The sequence below is a fragment of the Seriola dumerili genome, unplaced genomic scaffold (assembly GCF_002260705.1).
Source record: "Seriola dumerili isolate Sdu_G_001 unplaced genomic scaffold, Sdu_1.0 BDQW01000052.1, whole genome shotgun sequence".
Taxonomy (NCBI): domain Eukaryota; kingdom Metazoa; phylum Chordata; class Actinopteri; order Carangiformes; family Carangidae; genus Seriola; species Seriola dumerili.
In genome coordinates this window covers 5,890,824-5,898,194 of record NW_019174307.1, presented here as the reverse complement: position 1 = coordinate 5,898,194, position 7,371 = coordinate 5,890,824, and the positions used below count along the sequence as shown (strand labels likewise).

Genomic DNA, 7,371 nt, shown 5'->3' with positions numbered 1-7,371 from the left:
AATATGAAGTTTTGTCAAAATAATATCTGAGTTGTAAACAGACCTGTATTTCTACGGGAGCTGTCTTCCACCTCTCCATTCAGATAATATTGTTGAATAACATGCCGTTGTCTTCTGACATTCATACATGCTCACTGGCTGAGTTGCAAAAGGCAGCTGGACCATATGTTACTTTTGAGAATTTAGTAGGACAGAAGAGTGCACACAATTTTATTGGTATTTTTGAAGCCAGAGGACTCTTACAGGTTTACTAGTGTTAATGTTTAGCCAAAGTGGGAAGTTTATAGGTTTATCTTTTTTTATTATTAAAAGGCCATATCAGTGGTTTAACATTAATCCAGGTTACTGCAGATTACTTGTATCTGACCTCACAACTAACCATTTTGTAAAATCTGAGCTATGAGTTTGGGGAATTTGGATGTAGCCATATACCATTCTAGGCATCAACTGATTTCCATTTATTTCTTTGCAATATTAAAATCTCTGCGCACACTCATGGAACATGCCTCAGTTTTGATGTTAAGGGCTGCAACAATTTGTTGATTAATTGATTAGATCAGTGAGAGGAAACTCATCTGCTACAATTCAACAGTTTAAGTAATTTTGTTGTCAGTATTTTCTGGTTCCTGCTTTTCTAATGCGAATATAATCTGGTTTTCTTAGTCTTCTATGATAAAACAAGAAAAGCAAAGAATATCCATCATTTATCTATGATAGAAAATTTAGAAAGCTTTGTGCTTTGGACTTTTGGTGGAACAAAACAAGACATCAAACATCTCCTCAGGAAACCTGGGAACTGAACTTACTGACATTTTAAAAATGAACTTTTTAATTGATCAAGAAAATAATTAGTTGATTAATTGCTAAGAAAAAAAAAAGATCACAGTGCACAGCAAATCTGCCTTAATATTTGTCAAAGTTGCAATGGACAATGGTTGCCTGGAAACGTAGGTAAAAGAAATACAAACTATAGTCGGCAGAAATTTTAGGAATACTTAATAATTCGTTTTATCGTATTTATTTATTTATTTTAGCAACATTAAGTTGTGTAGATCGAGTGGGGCTGGTCAGTAGTTAACGGCTCTTGTGTTCTGCTTATAGTCTTGGTGAAAGTCAAAGGTGTTGACAGATCGTTTTATACACGGTCTGATATGCGAGAGACTGAATGAGCGCCGATGGTGTCGTCACATCCTGTCATCTGTAGTTTTTCATATCCGGAAGGTGGGGCTTTTTGTTGCAGGAGCGGTTTGCATTTGGGGAGTCAATGCCTCGATATGCTCTATTAATGCAGTCATCAAGATAGCATCAACAGAGGGCAGAAATACGACTCCTACTCTGGTAAGGCTTCAGAAATGTCTTAATGGATGGAATAAGTGGGTGTTTGTTCACAAGGTCTTTAGAGAGTTAAATATATAATAAAAGAAACCACACCTGTTTTAAGGAAGGACGAGCGACCAGTGAACCCTAGGGGTGACCGTTTAAGATAAAATCGATACAAATAAACTATTATCGTCTTGGTTTTAACTGACTGGTTTAAATGTCTGCTCATGTTAGTGTTTTAGTGTAGTTCGCTGTCATTTACGCCTATGCTAAACTGGTACAACATAACGCCAACATTAGACGTCACGTTCATTGTAAGTTATCGTTAGGTTAGCCACTAGTCACCGTTTAACTAGCCTTACTGATGTACACTTTCGCATTCATTTGTGGCCACCCCGCCAGTTTCATAAATTGTATATGTTTCAATGTGTTTGTATTCATTTAACTAACGCTGTAGTGTTGCGGTGCGTTGTTTGGCAATAACGGTAGTCATTCCACCAAAGTCCGTGTTTATGAACCTTTGTGGTGATGGTCAGCTGCCGTTACACAGTCGTTAGCTTACAACGTCCGTGTAAACTCGAGTTGAGTTACCTGTTGTGATTAAAAGTTGTAACTTTGGTGTTTTCCGAGGGTTTAGTTAAGATAGTGTTACACTTGATTAGCTGTTCAAATTAACTGTTGTAGTGTGTACTTGTTGACAATTACCTCAACTGGTTTGTGCTGAAAAGTTTTCCTTCCAACACGACACACCCAAGCTGGCTCATGGTTTCTTCAGTTAACGTTGGTGTAATCCTAACTGTCAGCATAACGCCCAGTTTTTATAATTACAGTGTACACACTAGTAATAGTTTTTCCCCCCTCCATTACATAAGGCATGTATCAGTTAATATGTGGAATAATGCTATTATTATCAAATGTTACTCCCTCTATGTCTAATCTACTAAATTAACTTTGTATGTTTACTTTGTTGGGATCCCTGTGGTACCTGGACCCTACTTTGGGTACTATTGACTATGTGGCCTCTGTCAAAATACAGAAAAGTCAAAGTAGTATAGAAATGTAAACTTGGAAGCAAGTTAGTCACTGTCAGTGAAAAATGTTTACATACAGTATACTATGAGAGTGCTGGATGATAGGCATGTATTTTGTCTGTCCTGAGCAGTGACTCTTGTGTTTACTGATGCTCCATTTTGCAGATGGGTGCAACGTTTTCAGCTCTTATCAGCTCTTTTGTTTGGAGACAGGTTGAGAGTGTTGAAAATAGTGGTGGAAAAGCAGTCACATTTTCCATGTCATTAATAATACAAATAACAAATAATATATTTTTTTGGTATCACGGAAAAGTGACAAATATAATTCATCATCCAGCTTCAGACTTAGATTAAAACAATCTAAAACTACTCAAACTTGCTGTTCTTTTCTCCATTTTCTTCTTTACTGAATAAATACAGGATTTTGTGGCACAGAGATGCATTAGGGCTGTGCTCCACTCCAGATTTGTCATTTATTCGATAAGTGCTGTGAAAGAGTAATTGATTACTCAGTCAGTGCTTGTTGGCTTTCATCTGAGGTCTATACATTGCATCCCACAGGCAATATTATTTATAAACAAAGCCTGTTTGATTTTGACAGAATTCATGGTAATGAGACATTAGCTTTGACAAATTTGGCATAAGGCAATCACTTGTGGAATAGAAATATAATATAATATATATATGTATATATATATATTGTTATTGTTATTGTTATTGTTAACATACATTGCTTTGTCATTCCCTTGACAAGAGTTTCAACCTGGCCTTTTCTAAAAACTCAGAGGGGATTACTCAATAACAAACAATTCCTTACTCAATTAATTATATGATAATCTCTGTTCATTAGAGATTGTCGGTAAATGGAAATTGGAAATGTTTGTGAATGAAAATCAAATATATAGTGAAGCTCTATTTTATTATGGCAAGATAAAGGTGTTATATGTGTCTGGATTAACTATTGATTATTCTCTTATTGTCTTGTATTATGAGGTTTGTAAGGATTAAACCACTGATCTGCTTTGGGTCTCTTGAAGACCTGCCGAGTGGGATTGAACATGCTTGAATTAATCATAGTGTGTCTTGTGGTGGGGTTCAAAGTAAACATTAAATCTCAGATTACACCTGGTCTAAATAGCGAATGAGAGCCAAGAGCCACTGTGACTTGTTTGATTTATAACTTTATCCTCTGGGGCATATATTCAATCAACTGAACAATTGATTTGACCTCTGAAATTTAAACTTAAAATGTATCCAATTACATTGAGTTAATAATAAAAGGCTAACAGTTAATTTAATACTTACTGTGAGATTTTCAGTGCAAGGGATAAAGTAAACAGGAAAGAAAATAGATTTTCCTGCATTCATCAACTAAAAAACACTTTGTTGAAACAAGAGACAAGCTTGAAAAGTTGGCACAATATACATTTTTTTACTTGAATTCCTAATAATTAGAGTTTGTAAGGCCTAACAACTTGTAATTTTTATTTATGTATAATAAGATTAGGAATAATAAGACAAGTTGCTGTTTTTACAGTTTTGTGTAACAGTGCACTCTAAACTGGCAGATGGTCAAAAGCCCTGAAGGATATTGTCAATTTGAGTGAGATCTCAGATTTGAAGTTGATAAGTACTGTGAAATGCATAGTGCTAGTACTTTCTCATAACCTCTTAAGCAACTGAAAAAAGACAAGATTAGTGAAAATAGCTGTTGATTGTGATGTCTCCAACATTTCAGTCTGAAAAACTCATCTTATGTATCTCCAGTATAAGTTTGTAGGATGGTTAAACAACCATTAACACATCTGGAATGACATGCAGCCAGCCTTTCATAATTAACTTGTGAAGTAAATACTGATTCCAGGAGTCGCAACATTTTCAGGGACACAGATTCAGGAATTGTTTGGCAGTCTTGTAGGACTCCAGGTTTTTTTTTTAAAGCTGATGCAGACAGTTTTGTTTGGGAGCTATTAATGGATGGTATTTTTTGTCACTACATCATCTGAATACTTTTTTTCCCCCATCATACCATATAATTATTTCTTTTAGAAAATGCTGTTTCAGACTTTTCAAGAAAAAGCCTGACTCATCATTTTGACTATCACAAGAAGCAAAAACTCCCCAGTAAAATCTAGACTAATACAATAGGTCAGTGCCTTGATTGGCATTGACCAGTGTTGGCAGCATTGTAGACACTTCATGCAAACAACAACACAGCTGGATTGTCTCTACAGCATACTTGTAGTGCGATAGCAAACAGTGACATCAGAGGTCTTGTGAATGAGGCTGAACTGGCCCCACATTCCTCCTCTTTCTCTGTCGTGACTGACTTGATGTTTATTTCCAACCATGTCTTCGTCCTCACTCGGATGATTTTCTTAATGCCAAGCCCTGTTGTTCCTTAATATTTTTTGCAGCTTATCAGAATATGACAAACGTTTTCTGCAAGGCTTCATTTCCCTTGTTTTGGACACAACCTAGTTGGCTCACATCAAAGAGCTCCATCTGCTTTTCTAATCGGTCCTTCATTTTCTGATGAGGTTCCCGAATTACCTGGGTTCTTGGTGTGTAATAGCATTGGAGTCAGAAAGCCATTCGCTAATGATATTGGCAGTGGAAATGGAGGGCAAGGGCAAAAGGACCTGCGTAAGGAGTTTTTTTTTTTTTTTCTTTACTAGACTTGTAAAGTGAGTGATTATGTGTAAGATGGGGATGTAGATAAGTGCATATCAAGCTGCCATCAATGGTCTGTTTTCTGTCAGCAGGGGGGAAAGTAGCTTTATATATTTTGTGTGACTATTAGTTAATTACAATATGAACTGCTGTGCTTGAGGAGTTAAAAAATCCTTGCCTGTGTGCAGAATACAGAATACACAAGGAGCTGTCATGTCATAGAAAATGCTCTATTCAGCACATATTTGCAGATCCTTATGGCCATTTGACAGAATAGAAGCTCTATTTCTCAATGATTGTTTGACAAGTACATGGGAGAAATTTTTTTTTGTTCTTGCTTTGCTTGTTAGATATTATGAATCTTAAAATAGTGAGAATGAAATCCTGTTGTCTTTTGCTTTTTCAAAGTTTGACCAAATGTTTTGCTGATTGCATTATTGTTGGGAATTCCCAACTCCGTTCCAAGATCTGTGAGTAAGACAATTACACATTTTTCCACTTACAGGGGAATTCATTATTTTAAGGGTAGAGTGATTCTTCTTCCTCCAAGGCTGCCAATTTGACATACTGGCATATACAGTAGTTGTGATTGTTATGTGTATGGGGCCAACTGAAAAGCAGTGCATCCTGTTTCCTACAATTAAGAGGAACAAGTAATGCAAATGTTTTTTTGCAGAACACTATGATAACTCAACTTTTTTGATGCATCAATTCCCCTTAACCCACTGCTGGCATCCAGTGCCCAGGGGCCTGTTGACTTTGGTTATTGGCTAGGAGGCTAAATGTGTAGGCTATGTTTGAATCCTTAAAAAATGTAACTGCATCATGACCACAAGAGCCACAAATAAATGCCAAATATACCACAAGAGCACAAGAACTGTCATTGGTTTGATCAGTTTAAGGCTACTTATATATTCTCTCAGGTGTTAATAATGTAGACATTATTTATAGGAAAGGGAAAAAAAGAACACACAACAAGTTGATACCATAAGGGTTAGCCATAGTTAAATTGTGAAGCAGGTACGGACCATTGGCTAGCATAGCAACACACAGTGCATTCATAAAGTCTTCAGACCCCTTAATTTTTTTTCCACATTTAGCTTTGTTGCAGATCTTACAGAGACAGGTGTGTGCCTTTCCAAATCATGTCCAATCATTTGAATTTACCACAGGTAGACTCCAGACAAGGCGTAAAAACATCTCAAAAATGATCAAGAGAAATGGGAGGCACCTGAGCTAAATGGCTGTGTTGTATGTGTCATATCATAGGGTCTGAATAACTTATGTCAATGTGATATTTCAGTTACTTCTTTTTAATAAATTTTCTAAAAATCTAAAATTCTGTTTTGACTTTGTCATTAAGGGAATGAGGGAAAAGATTATTTTTATTTTAGCATAAGACTGCATGTCTCTGTAAGATCTGCAACAAGCTAAATGTGGAAAAAAAATTAAGGGGTCTGAAGACTTTATGAATGCACTGTGTGTTGCTATGCTAGCCAATGGTCCGTACCTGCTTCACAATTTAACTATGGCTAACCCTTATGGTATCAACTTGTTCTGTTGTTCTTTTTTTCCCTTTCCTATAAATAATGTCTACATTATTAACACCTGAGAGAATATATAAGTAGTTAAACTGATCAAACCAATGACAGTTCTTGTGCTCTTGTGGTATATTTGGCATTATTTGTGGCTCTTGTGGTCATGATGCAGTTACATTTTTTAAGGATTCAAACATAGCCTACACATTTAGCCTCCTAGCCAATAACCAAAGTCAACAGGCGCCTGGGCACTGGATGCCAGCAGTGGGTAAGGGGAATTGATGCATCAAAAAAAGTTGAGTTATCATAGTGTTCTGCAAAAAAACTTTGCATTACTTGTTCCTCTTAATTGTAGGAAACAGGATGCACTGCTTTTCAGTTGCCCCATACACATAACAATCACAACTACTGTATATGCAGTATGTCAAATTGGCAGCCTTGGAGGAAGAAGAATCACTCTACCCTTAAAATAATGAATTCCCCTGTAAGTGGAAAAATGTGTAATTGTCTTACTCACAGATCTTGGAACGGAGGTTGGGAATTCCCAACAATAATGCAATCAGCAAAAACTTTGGTCAAACTTTGAAAAAGCAAAAGACAACAGGATTTCATTCTCACTATTTTAAGATTCATAATATCTAACAAGCAAAGCAAGAACAAAAAAAATTTCTCCCATGTACTTGTCAAACAATCATTGAGAAATAAGAGCTTCTATTCTGTCTCAAATGGCCAAAGGATCTGCAAATATGTGCTGAATAGAGCATTTTCTATGACATGACAGCTCCTTGTGTATTCTGGTATTCTGCACA

General features: G+C 36.3%; 1 protein-coding gene across 1 annotated transcript in view; it reads left to right on the top strand.

The window, feature by feature from the left end:
• Positions 1 to 1,222: 1,222 nt before the first annotated feature.
• The window catches only part of ralb (RAS like proto-oncogene B), a 16,922-nt gene continuing 10,773 nt past the window's right edge, over positions 1,223 to 7,371 (top strand). Inside the window, exon 1 of the mRNA XM_022740413.1 lies at positions 1,223 to 1,338. The gene's annotated coding sequence lies outside the window, so the exon portion shown is untranslated. The remainder of the gene's footprint in view (positions 1,339 to 7,371) is intronic.